Source organism: Suricata suricatta, chromosome 1, assembly GCF_006229205.1.
Source record: "Suricata suricatta isolate VVHF042 chromosome 1, meerkat_22Aug2017_6uvM2_HiC, whole genome shotgun sequence".
NCBI classification, from domain to species: Eukaryota; Metazoa; Chordata; class Mammalia; order Carnivora; family Herpestidae; genus Suricata; species Suricata suricatta.
The window spans coordinates 10559034-10572593 of NC_043700.1; positions in this window are offsets into that span (position 1 = coordinate 10559034).

The following is a 13560-nucleotide window of genomic DNA, read 5'->3' on the forward strand; positions in this document are numbered from 1 at the left end:
TGTAATACTGGTGGAGAATTTCTAGATAATTTTTTCAGAGAAAATTGATGGAAAGGTTTGATATTAAAACAAAATGAATAAATTTTATTTAGGTGATGTAAATCAGAGAAGTGGTATAAATTGTGATCACCTAGAGATCAGCTATGGTAGTCAGAGAACTGACTGAAAACACCTAAAGTAACAGCTCATAATTTCCATTAATTAAAAATAATTCTGATATTTAATTTTTTGCAGTTAGATTATATGTTTTATTTTCCTTCAGAGAATTGAGACATGTTTTCTCTGTAAATGTTATAAACTATATCTATGTGTTTCCTGTGTGTGTGTGTGTGTGTGTGTGTGTGTGTGTGATTTTTTTGGTCACTCTGTTTGAATGAGATTGTTTCAGCATGTGAAATGTCAGAATACTTTTTATAGAAGTTGAACTTTATAGATAGAATCAATGAAAGCAAATGAAATATGTATTCTGATCTTGCCAAAAATCCTTCTTGTACTTCTAGTGCTTTACACCCAAATTCCCCATTTTTTAATCTTATTTTCCTTTGGTGGATTAGTTCTATACCTAACCATTTTTATTTATATCTCTTTGTTTTATTTTTTAATTTTTATTTAGTATGATATTTTAAATTTATATTTCTGTTAGGCAATAGAGGAAAAGTTATTTTTTCCTAAGAAATGCAGGCACCTTCTTGGGCTACCGTGTTAATAATTTTATATAAAACCACAAATATGGTCACTTTACACACTGCTTTGATTTTTTAAAATTTACTTTTGAGAGACAGAGAGAGAGAGACAGCGCAAGCAGGGGAGGGTCAGAGAGAGAGGGAGACACAGAATCTGAAGCGGGCTCCAGGCTCTGAGCTGTCAGCACAGAGCCTGATGCGGTGCTCGAACCCATGAACCATGAGATCATGACCTGAGCCAAAGCCGGACGCTTAACCGACTGAGCCACCCAGGCGCACCTGCTTTGATTTTTTTTAAGTGTGGGTTGTCATCTATTTTCTGTGACCCTTTGCACCTCTTTTTCCCACTCTGTATCCACACTATTCCTTCTTAGCAACACAGATTAGCTATGTTGACAACTTGCTACGTAGTCCTTCATAATTTTCTCCAGGTTAGTCTCATGATGTATAAACATGTATATAGTAGACATATATAAGGCTTTAAAGTCAGTTTTGTAAAACAGAAGAATTACAGTATGAGTTGGGATTTTGCTTTTCTTCCTAAAACATATGTTGTAGAAATCTTTCCAACTCAGTTGGTTAATTTGGATGTCAGTGGCTGCATAAAATTCCGTTTTGTGAATCAGCAGTGAGTTATGCAACCTAACCATTGTGGACATTCATTTTTGTCTTTATTTATTTATTTTTTTGTCTCTAGGAACAATGCTCTACTAAAAGTGTTTAAATTTTATTCCTTAATGGAGTTTTTTTTGTTCATGGCATATTTTCCTAGATACAGAATTTCTGATTCAAAGAAAATATTTTCTTAAAGTATTTTTCTGAATTTATTTTCCCAAAGGTTGTAGTAATTTCTATCAGCAGTGTGTGAAACTACCTTTTCTCACCTATATTTTCCATCAGAAGTTGAGCTTTTCTTCATTTCTTTGCCAGATAATGAGTGGAAAGTGATGTCTCACTTTGCCTTAATTTGTCTTTACCTAATAACTAACAGATTTGGATATATTTTTATAAAATGGATAATCATTTTGATATGACTTTTTAGAAATTGCTTATTCCTATCTTTCTTCCATTATTCTATTAAATTATTTATCTACCTTGGTCAGTTTGAAAAATCTTAGAGTATATACACTCTCTGTACATTTACTATATTTTCCCAAGTTCACTGTTTACATGTTGCATTTGTTTATATCATTTGCTACACAAAAATGATTATGTTTATTTAGGCAAAATATATTTCCTATAACTTGTGAATTTCCATCCTTGATTAAGAATTTATCCTAAGGGTGCCTGGGTGGCTTAGTGGTTAAATGTCTGCCTCCAGCTCAGGTCACGATCTCATGGGCTGTGGGTTCAAGGCCCATATCCGGCTCTGTGTTGACAGGTCAGAGCCTGGAACTTGCTTTCAGATTCTGTGTCTCCCTCTCTCTGCTCCTCCTGACTCATACTCTGTCTCCCTCTCTCTCTGTCTCCAAAATAAATAAACATTAAAAAATATAAAGAAATTATCCCAGTCCCTAGAGTGTATGTATAGCTTTCCAAATTCTTTGACATATTACATATAGATACCAATATATTATATATTTAATTATATAAATAGAATGTATTATGTTCTGCATATTATATAGTATAGCAGTACATTATTATATATATAAAATAAAGAGTATCCATATTTCTTAAGTAAATAACATATGTATTTGAGATATTACATGTACATAATGTTTGAATATAATGAACAGCCATGTGTACCCTAGCTGCTTAATTAGTATAGCATTCTTTCCCAATCATGTCTCACCTTTACCCTCCCTACAGATAATCAATATCTTGCATTTTTGCATTACTAAGTCTTTGCTTCTCCGTATAGCTCTAAAGCATATATGCACATCCCTGCACAGCGTATTGTGTAGCTCTGTATGGAGCTCTCGTGTAATGGATCCGGGCAGACTATCTTGTTCTGCATATTTATGCACTATTATGTCTATGGAATATGTTCATTCATATGAATGTAGCTTGATTATTTTTATTGCTGAAGGAAAATTCGTATTTTGAATACATTTTTGCTTGATTTCATTATTTTATTTTTCATACTTTAGTTCCACCCATCACTTAGTTTTGTATACACTAAAAGGTGTCAATTTATCATTCTTTTTGTGTGAATAATCAGTTGTGCAGTCAGTTTATTAAAGAATCTATACCTTCCCACAGAGTGGAAAATATCAATGTTGTCATGTACTAATTATATAGGGAACTTTTCCCATATGTTTTCTTTTGTTCCATTGATGTTTCTAGATATTCCCACGTCTGTATCATGTAGCTGTAAAGAGTGGTCTTGATCCTGGTAAGGAAAGCCTATGTCTCTCTCTCTCTCTCTCTCACACACACACACACACACACACACACACACACACACACACTACACTATTTTCATGGCTGTTTTTGACACATTTTTCTGTACAAATTTTAAGAATATCTTATAAAATTTAAATAACTATAACAATGAAAAAATCTGGTCTGACTCTAAATGGAATATCTTAATTCATATACTGAACTGGATTAAATTTCTTTCCAAAACAAATCTCACTGAGTAGTATTCTATTATTTTGTTAATCCATTTCTTTGTGTTAATCTTTTAATTAGCAGTTTTGCTTATACCATAAGTGAGAAGGATCTCAAGTTTTCATTTTTCAATCAAAATTACAATAGAGCATAAAATGAATTGCAAAGCTTTCTTTTTCTAAGTTCAATTCCATTGTAAGAAAAATGGAAGTGATGGCCCCTTTAAGGACTATATCAGTCATTTGTGAACCCCATTGCTCTTAACGCCATTTTCAGGGGTACATATTTAATTTCCTACCTAGTCTCTTCAGCATCTGAACTATTCAAATGCTCTAATTTTTCTTGGGTAATGTTAGAAACTGAGACAGAACCATCCATTTTCTCTGGCATTTTAAATCTGTTGCATTAAATTATATAGTATTTTCTTCTACTTCTAATCTGGCCATATTGATCTATTGTTTCTAGTATGTTGCTGGTTCTTCTCTCTTTCAAAAATACTAATCAGACTTTCAAAGTGTTTATTTTATAAACACATTTAAGCTTTTATATTCTTTCTGCCTTTTTATCTCATTAATTTCAGGTTTTATCCTTGTTTATTTAATCTTGTTTCTTTTGTTGTATTTGTAATTCTCTTTCCATATGATTCTGTTTCTCTGATTTTTCCATCTTTTTTATTTAATTTAAAAATAAAACATTTAACATCTAAATGTTAATGTTAAAGCTGTCTCAACAGTTTTCATCATCTCATCAATTCTGGTAGAATTTGTCACTCTTTACATTCATTTCCTGTGAGTTAGTGATTTCCTTTTAATCCAAGGATAATTTAATTTGATTATTGTTTTTGCTGTTGACATTTTATTTTATTTTGTTTTTTAAAAATTTATTTTAATCCAATATTTATGGTGTATGCACTGTATATAGTGTAATAATGATTTCAGGAGTAGAATTTAGTGACTCACCACTTATATATAACACCCAGTGCTCATCCCAACAAGTACCCTCCTCAGTGCTTCTTGCCCATTTAGACCATTCCCCCACCTACCACTCCGCCAGCCATCCTCAGTTTGTTCTCTGTATTTAAGCGTCTCTTATGGTTTACCTTCCTCTCTGTTTTTATCTTATTTTTAATTCCAAGTAAACTATTTTGTAGACATAGAACACGTGGTACACACATGTTCACACACGTGTTGTTCCAAGAATATAGAGTTCACTACACATTTTTAGAGCACTCGTCTGTGTGTGTGTGTGTGTGTGTGCGCGCGCGTGTGTGTGTGTGCGCGTGCGCGTGTGTGTGTGCATGTGTGTGTGTGTCTGTTTTAGGACACAAGACTCAGAACCCATGATTATTTCTTTTTCTCTTTATTTTTTTGAAGTCTCTCTTCCAGCCTGTCTTTTTGGGTTACACTTCTCTTTATTACTTTCCTCCAATGAAATATCTGTGTGGTTCACTTTACAGTGTCTACATTTTAAAACTTTATTTTGCTCAGACAGGAGAATTGTATTGTTCTGGTCAGGATTCTAGATGCGCCACGCTGTTCCCTCCGGAGACCATAGATGCTGTGCCCCTGCCTCTTGGCCTCACTGCAGCAAAGAATAACCACCATGTGCATCTTTTCATCTTTAGCCAACTTGTCCTTTCTCCCTGAGTGCCTGTAAGATTTTCTGTCTCCTCTCACGGCTCAGTAATTTTCATTTATGTCTGGGTGGGGGGTTTTCTCATCAATCCAGCCTGGACTACATTGAGCTGTTTCAACCTGCAGACTCAAACCTTCAACTTAGGAAATCTTCCTCTAGTATTTGTTTACTGAATGCATCCCTTCCATTTCTCTTTTTCCTGTTAGTGAAATGCCTGTGATTTATGTATTAGATTTCTAGATCATGTCATCTTACCATGTCCCTTGAGATTTCTATCATGTTTTTCTTTATCTTTTGATAGCGTTCTTCTATAAGAAAGCCCAGTGAATGCCATCCCCCTCCCATAATGCACCTTTCATATAGTTTTTGGAAAATCATGGTTTAGTGTTACTGTTTTCATTTTATTTTGCTTTGCTTTGTTTTGTTTGTCTTGCACTTGAAACCTCTTAGTGATTTTGTCAGTTTTCTGTTAGTTTTTTTCTTTTTTTTTCTTTCTTTTTTGGTCTGTGAGAATTCTTCTTTGGCCATTTGCTTCTTTTCTTTGTTCTGAATTCTCTTCCCTTCTCTATTGGGTTTCCTTTGTGGGCTATTATCTTTCCTCCTCAGCTCCCCTCTACCCTGTGTGTCCAACCCACCTTGCAGAAATCCAGCAGGAATTTGAATCAAAAGAAGCAGATTTAGAGTTGACAGCAGAAAAGAAAGTATTTGTGTTCAATTCACCATTGTACCAAAATCCTCTCTCTATTACTGTCTTGTTACACTTGAGATTGAACTAAACCCCAGAGTTTCTACTATCACTCCTGATATATTTCTTTTTTTATGTGCAGCCTTTAGAGAAATGATCAAAAGTTGATAAAATTAATTTAAAATAATCAAAACAAAACTTTTATCTGGATGTGGTTATCAGTGACATCTACTCATCAGGCAAATCCTTTATTCTAGACATGCTTAGGTGTCTTCAAGAGACTTATTAGCGTGCGCGCGTGCGCGCACACACACACACACACACACACACACACACACACACACACCAGAAAGCAAATTATTTATTTCTAGGGAAATGGATTTATCTACCTAAGGTTTTTCTGAACTCTTGACTTGGAAAAGCACCTCTTAAATGTTTTCAGACATTTTAATCAAATGTGTAAAAGTTATACTATTCCTTTTTTCAAAGTGACTATTCTCTAATTAATAGAAGAAAAATCATTAGGAAAATATCTCTTTGCTTTCTTCAAGTTTCAGAATTATTAGATTGCTGTAAGCAAGTCCTGATTTATTAAACACATACTGAGGAATGCCTTTCCTTCTCTAATACTGGTATTATTTATTTTTTAAATTTTAACATTAATTTATTTTTTGAGATAAAGAACAAGCTGGGAAGGGGCAGAGAGAAAGCAAGAGCATGGGTACATGCATGTGTGAGACAGAGAGAGACAGAGAGAGACAGAGAGAGAGAGAGAGAGAGAGAATCTCAAGCAGCCTCTGTTATTTCAGCACAGAGCTTGACGTGAGACTTGAACTCACCCACCATGAGATCATGACCTGAGCCAAATTCAAGAGCAGATGCTTAATTGACTGAGCCACCCAGACACTCCTATTCTGGTATTCTTTTTTTTTTTAATTTTTTTTATTGTTTATTTATTTTTGACACAGAAAGAGAGCATGAGAGGGGGAGGGGCAGAGAGAGAAGGAGACACAGAACCAGAAGCAGGCTCCAGGCTCTGGGCTGTCAGCACAAAGCCTGACGCGGGGCTTGAACCCACGAATGTGAGATCTGACCTGAGCCGAAGTCGGAGGCTTAGCCAACTGAGCCACCCAGGCGCCCCTTATTCTGGTATTCTTAATCAGTAATGTAGAAAATACAAAATACCTCAAATAGGGCAATGTATCATATCATGTACTACTACTGTTATATCATAGCAATAGATGGAAATCAAGGAAGAAATGGTTTCTTCAGGGCAGTGGGCACATTAGAAATAAGAAACAGTATGACCTTCAGTGATGCCTGGATCAGTTAAACTAGAACATCAGCCGTTATTACCATTGTAGTAGCTAAAGTTTATTGGACATTTATTATATTCCAGGTATTGTGTTGAGTGCTTCATGTTTTTCCTCATCATGGCCTTATAAAGCCACTTGATCATTTTCTTTGCGACTTTATAACAGAGGTAGCAAGTGGAACCCTATCGCCAGAATTCAAACCTTGCTATTCGGATTCCTGGTCTTTTCTTACAGCCAATATTGAACCTCCTTTCATAGATTTATATCATCAGTGATGAAGACTACATAGTGAGTACCTTGGATTTCATGTTATCACTCTTAAATTTCCATGTCCAATGCAATAAAGATGCTTAAAGTTGGAACATGCACTGTGCTTGCTGGCCCCGGGGCCAATGGTAGGTGACAGAAAACAGCCACATGTTCCTGATAGTGAGAACCTGGAGTGATTAAGACCACAGCTAGAAGTATAACACATCAACGAATGACAAAACAACCCATGATTCAATTTTTATTTGCCTCAAACTTTTAATTTTGAATACATATGAGAATCTTGTCAAGAAACTGACTTCCATAGTTTTCTATATGGGAAGTTTGAATGATTATGTCAAACAACCAGCATGTTATGTCCCTCATTAAGTTTTTTCCTTGACTTCTCGAATTCAAGTATATATTCGAATGCAGGTCTGTGTACATATATTTAAACATATATATGTATGAACACCCACGTATATTTTATGTGTGTAAAGTATGTGTAATATTTTAAGTAATAATTCCACATTTAAACTCAAGTTGTCATTGATTTCCAGGAAGACTTTAGGAATATTTAGTGAATTTGTATATCTCACAATAGAAATCTGTGACATGAAGGGCTTTTTGATTAAACTGAAGATAATGAATTTTGTTATCAACCTGGTTATGCCTATTGGTTTTATCCTAAGTGGGAGCACTTTTCAATAAAACAATATGACAGTTTCCCCATTTGTTACTGTCTTTTCTGATAGCTGTTCTGCTACTGCTTACATGGAAGATATTTTCAGAAACAAAAGAAATTTCTAAATATCTCTTTGAATTTTAGTCTAGATTATGCCTAGTGACTAAAGTGACCTTTTCCTCACATACTTGCCTTCCTTGGCAGTTATGGCCACCACCTGGGTTCAGCTATCACTTTTTTAAAAATATATATTATTTATTTTAGAGAAGGAGAGCTTGAGTGAGACATAGTCGGAGGGAGAGAAAGGACCTCAAGCAGGCTCCATGCTCAGCACAGAGCCCAGTGCAGGGCTTGGTCCCATGACCCTGGGATCATGACCCAATCCAAAGTCAACAATTGGTTGTTAACTGACGGAGCTACCCAGGGGCCCCTCCGCTATCACTTTTATAACAAGTGTAACAAATCTTTGTTTACAGCTGACTACTTTGTTCTTCCTTCACGTAGATCTCTCTCAGACATCCTTAACAAAACCTATGTAAAATTCAGCTCAAAGTACCATGTCACCACAGACTTCTTTTTGTCTCTCGTGGCTAAGTAACGTTGTTCAAGTCATATTTTTTGTTTTATATTCTACATTATATATTTATATGCATGGCTTTATATTTATATCTAATATATTGCTAAAGTCAAATTTTCATATTTTATATTTTATATATTTATGTACATGGCTTTATATTTTATATATAATATATAATTTATGTTATATGTATCAGATCTATAGACATTTTTCTTAGTGATTTATTTATTTTTTTAATTTTTTTAACATGTAGTCATTTTTGAGAGAGTGACAGAGTACGAGTGGGGGAGGGGCAGAGAGAGCAGGAGATACAGAATCTGAAGCAGGCTCCAGGCTCTGAGCTGTCAGCACAGAGCCTGACGTGGGGCTCGAACCCACAAGTAGTGAGATCATAACCTGAGCCGAAGTCAGACTCTTAACCGACTGAGTCACCCAGGTGTCCCTTTAGTGATTTATTTTTATTTATTGGTGTTTAGTTGATATATAACATTATTTTAATTTAAGATGTACAGCATAGTGATTCAAGATTTATGCATTTTGCCAAATAATCACAAGTCTAGTTAACTGTTGTCACCATACATAGTTAAATTTTTTTCTTATATTGAGAACTTTTAAGATCTACTTTAAGAACTTACAGATATGCAGTACCATATTATTAAATTACTTTCAAATACTGACTATAGGCACGATGCTGTATATTACATCCTATGACTTCTTTAGGTTATATCTGGAAGTTTGTATGTTTTGATCCCCTTCACCTATTTCATCCCCCCATTTTTAAAATAGTCCACATGTAAGTAGACTCATACAGTATTTATCTTCTTCTGTCTGTCTTACTGCACTTAACAGCATGCCAACAAGACCTACCCTTATTGTTATAAATGGCAAGATTCCATTCTTTCTGTGGCTGAGTCATGTTCCATTGCACGTATATACTCCATGTTCTTTATTCATTCATCCATTGATGGGCCCTTAGGTTTTACCCATTTCTTCTAGTGAGTTCCCTCCTTAGGGAATCCCACCAGTCTACATACCCTTCTGCCTCCAAATACTGTGATGACAATGAGTTTATATTGCCTTATTCTTCATTAGGATAAACAACCAATAATCATCTTGCACTTGAGGGAAGCTGTGGCATGAAAACAATACACCCAAAAAAGGAAGTAGATAAATGGATTTTAGAGGAAACAGAGATAAATTCAGGAAAAGAATAGCATCTTTTGTTAAAAGGCAGTAAAAGTTATAAAAGTAGATATCGAATCCAATAAACAAAATAGGATGCTATAAAAAAAGGAATGTTCATAAGAACAACAAAAAGCTCTTGAGAATTTAAAACAAGATAGCCAAAATTTTGAAGCTGCAGTTTTAAGTGAAAAACGGAAATCTCCAAGAAATAGAATAAAAATAATAGGTAGGTAAAAGGAAGGAGATCAAGATTAAGGAAACTGACGTATCAATTTAGAAGTTTAATAGCAAATTATTGTCTTTTTAGGAGGAGAAAACCAAATTTGTGTACAATGGTAGGAGTGTGAGGGGTGATGGGGGTAGAATAGAGACTAAGACATCCATTTTACAATTTTTTTTTCAGGACTGAGGGACAGCAGTTTCTAATTGATAAAGACCACCAGGTACCTAATACAATGAGTGGGAAAATATTTCCCTCGTGATACATTATTGTGCAATATCAGACTATTAGAGATAGAAAATCACAAAAGTTTTTAGGGAAAATATAGATCCCATACAAAAGATTAGGTTTCACTCTGGTAGTTACCAGGCACCTCAACAATACTGGGTTCTATGCAACAATATTGGGGTCTTTTAAAAATATTTTTAGTTAATTTATTATTATTGAGAGAGAAACAGACATGAGTGGGGGAGGGGCAGAGAGAGAGAGGGAGATACAGAATCTGAATCAGGCTTTAGGCTCTGAGCTGTCAGCACAGAGCCTGACGTGGGGCTTGAACCCACAAACTGAGATTATGACCTGAGCCGAAGTTGGACGCTTAACTTACTGAGCCACCCAGGTGCCCTGTTGAAAAGTGTCTTAATACTTACAAGGTAAAACAATCACGAACCTAGAATTCTGTACCCCAGCAAACTATTAAGTATGAAATTGGATTGGAGATATTTTCAGACATATCAGTTTTAAAAATGTTACACCCTCTGTACCTGTTTTTGGAAGATGAGAGGAAGATATTTTTAAGCATGAGTAAGTGAGTGAATGGTGAATGATGAGAAAGAGAAGCACATGAGATGCAGGATTCTGAGCACTGACGTGGACGGAAGTGAACGTATTTCTCAGGATGATGTTTAGGGAGTTTCAAGGTGACATGAGTGTATTTCCAAATGACACCCTGCAGTTTGCTGTAAAAACAACCAAACTGTAGCAATTTCATTTAAAAATAAAAATAGATTAATAACGACAACATCAACAATAATAAGGGAATGAAAAATTGATTTGTGTCTTTGACCACATTACAAAAGTACATTTCTGTCAGTGTTTAGAAGACATTAGTGGTGAGTACATAGAGAAAAAAATCAACACACACACACATACACACACACACACACACATATGCAAAATAAGCTAGGACTTTTTAAATGAAGAATCTACACAGAAAGTTTATCTATTCAGATATATGCACATATATCTACACATACACATATGTGTGTGTGTGTGTGTGTATACATTGTCCAGAGTTCAGTTTTAAATAATATTTTTTAGGGATAAGAACATAAACTCTGTTTTTTGGCTTAAAATTGTGATAGAACTTTTGAGAGGCTGAAGAGAGGTAACTCGTGTGTGTGCGTGTGCATTATGAAAGCTCACTTCTCCCTTTTCGTACTAGGAAGGTAGCACGTAGTATTTTTGAATACATAGTATTTTGAATTGAGGAATCAGGGAGCAGCTGTGGAAGCCCTTTTTTAGAAGTATTACGGTAAATGCCACAGGAATCAGCCAGACGTTGAAAGCGGTATTGACAAACCTGGATGTTTCTAGACTTAAAGCATCATTTGACTTCTCAAAACTATGTGTTTATTTGATAACAGGCCACATAAAAAGGTGTACGTGATATAACGAAAATAAGCAAACGATCAGGCATGTTTTCATGAACACCAAATTAGAACATACTTCAAAAGTTAACCTGAACCTAACAAGATGGTGCCTTTGTTTGTTCTTGTTTTTGTTTTTGTTTTTTTCCCGATTTATGTTTTGGGCCAACAAATACCTTCACAACCCTAAGTTCCATTCAGTGGGAGGATAAATTAATAGTACTCGAGTTTGTCATGATATTAAATACATTACAAGTTTTTCTCTGAATATATATATATACACACACACACACGTGTGTGTGTGTGTGTGTGTGTGTGTGTGTTTGTATTGAACCACTATCTATCTGTATTCAGAGATACATAGATAAAATGAAACAGTTTCCTGCCTGGATCTTCCAGAAGTCCATCATCTCCAACCTTCATTCTTCCACCTGGAGCTCTGGCTGCACTTTTTTTCAGTTTTCTACTCATTCAAATGACTTGCTGTACTCTTCTCCGTCGGAGAGCTTATTAAGTCAGCGCCTAACTGAACTGACAAACTGTTTTATGTCAGGTGCACAAAGGAACTAATTATAGCGTGGTAACTTTCTCGTAGCAGGTTTGCATTCTGGCAGGTTAGATGCTGAAGAAGGGATCTGGTTTTGAGAAATACAGGAGTTGTGATTGCCCGAGATCCCTTTTTGGCAGGTAGGTACCCCGGATCATTTATCCCTCACCATTACACGCAGGACAAATATAACGTGTTCTGTATAAACAGTTCTGTGCATGATTATTCAAGCACACGCCAGGAGAAATTTATAGTCCTTTTTAATGTTTTTTATTTTGAGAGAAGGAGACAGAGGATCGGAAGCAGTCAAAGCACAGAGCCTAATGCAGGCTCGAACTCCTGAACCGAACTGTGAGATCATGACCTGAGCGGACGTTGGACGCCTAACTGACCAAGCCACTCAGTCAGTTTGTTTGTTTTTTTAATAAAGATAGGTTATTCTTGAGTATTTTTTCCTCACAAGTCAAAAATTCTTTAATCTTCTGATCTTGATCTATTTTACTGGACACATTGTGAGATTTTATAACAACCTCTCTTTTCTGGCTCCATGATTTATCAACTGACCCTTCATTCATCTGTGGGACTGTACTGTGGCAGGCACCCCGGCCCATCTACAAAGCAAGGACTCAGACTGAACTTGCAAGAGATGATGACTGATAGGGTGACAGTAGCTTCACTCTTTGAGATACTAGGTTTATTTATTATAATTCATTTAATTCATTTTCAAATGTTATACAGTCTATAGAAGTACCATTAAGAGATTTAAAAAAATGATTTCTTTTTTTCCCCAAGTATGTGCATTAGCTATTCCTTATTTGTAATCCACCAAAGGCATTTGAAATGAGCTCTCTGGGGCACCTGGGTGGCTCAGTCAGTTGAGCATCCGACTTTGGCCCAGGTCATGATGTTACAGTTGTGGGTTCAAGCCCCATGTCAGGCTCTGTGGTGACAGCTAGGTCAGAGCCTGGAACCTGCTTCCGATTGTGTGTGTCCCTCCCTCTCTGCCCCTCCCCTGCTCATGATCTGTCTCTCTCTGTCTCAGAAAAATAAATAAATGTTAAAAATGTTTTAAACCTATATAAAAGAAATAAATTATCAAACTCTCTCTGATGATTCACAGAGGACTTTAACAGATGAAGCAGGCTTTTCTAAACTTTTTCCAAAACATATGGCTGGTAAAGCACTGGGCTGCTGTTACTCCCTTTGGAAGGTCGAGGAGAATGCTATTTTAGTTGGTTATATGTGAAGCAGGATTATTTAAAAATAGCCATGTCTCTTCTGACTAGCAACTATTTTATGATATAAACAACTCTTTCTTTTTGAGAAGAGACATATTTTTGAGAGAAAGCTTTTTTAAATGTTTATTTATTTTTGAGAGAGAGAAAGAGACAGAGCACAAATGGGGTGGAGGATGGTGCAGAGAGAGAGGAGACACAGAGTCCGAAGCAGGCTCCAGGCTCTGAGCTGTCAGCCCAGAGCCTGATGTGGGGCTCAAACCCACGAGTTGTGAGATCATGACCTGAGTCGAAGTCAGACGCTTAACTGACTGAGCCGCCCACACGCCCCAGAGATAAAGTTT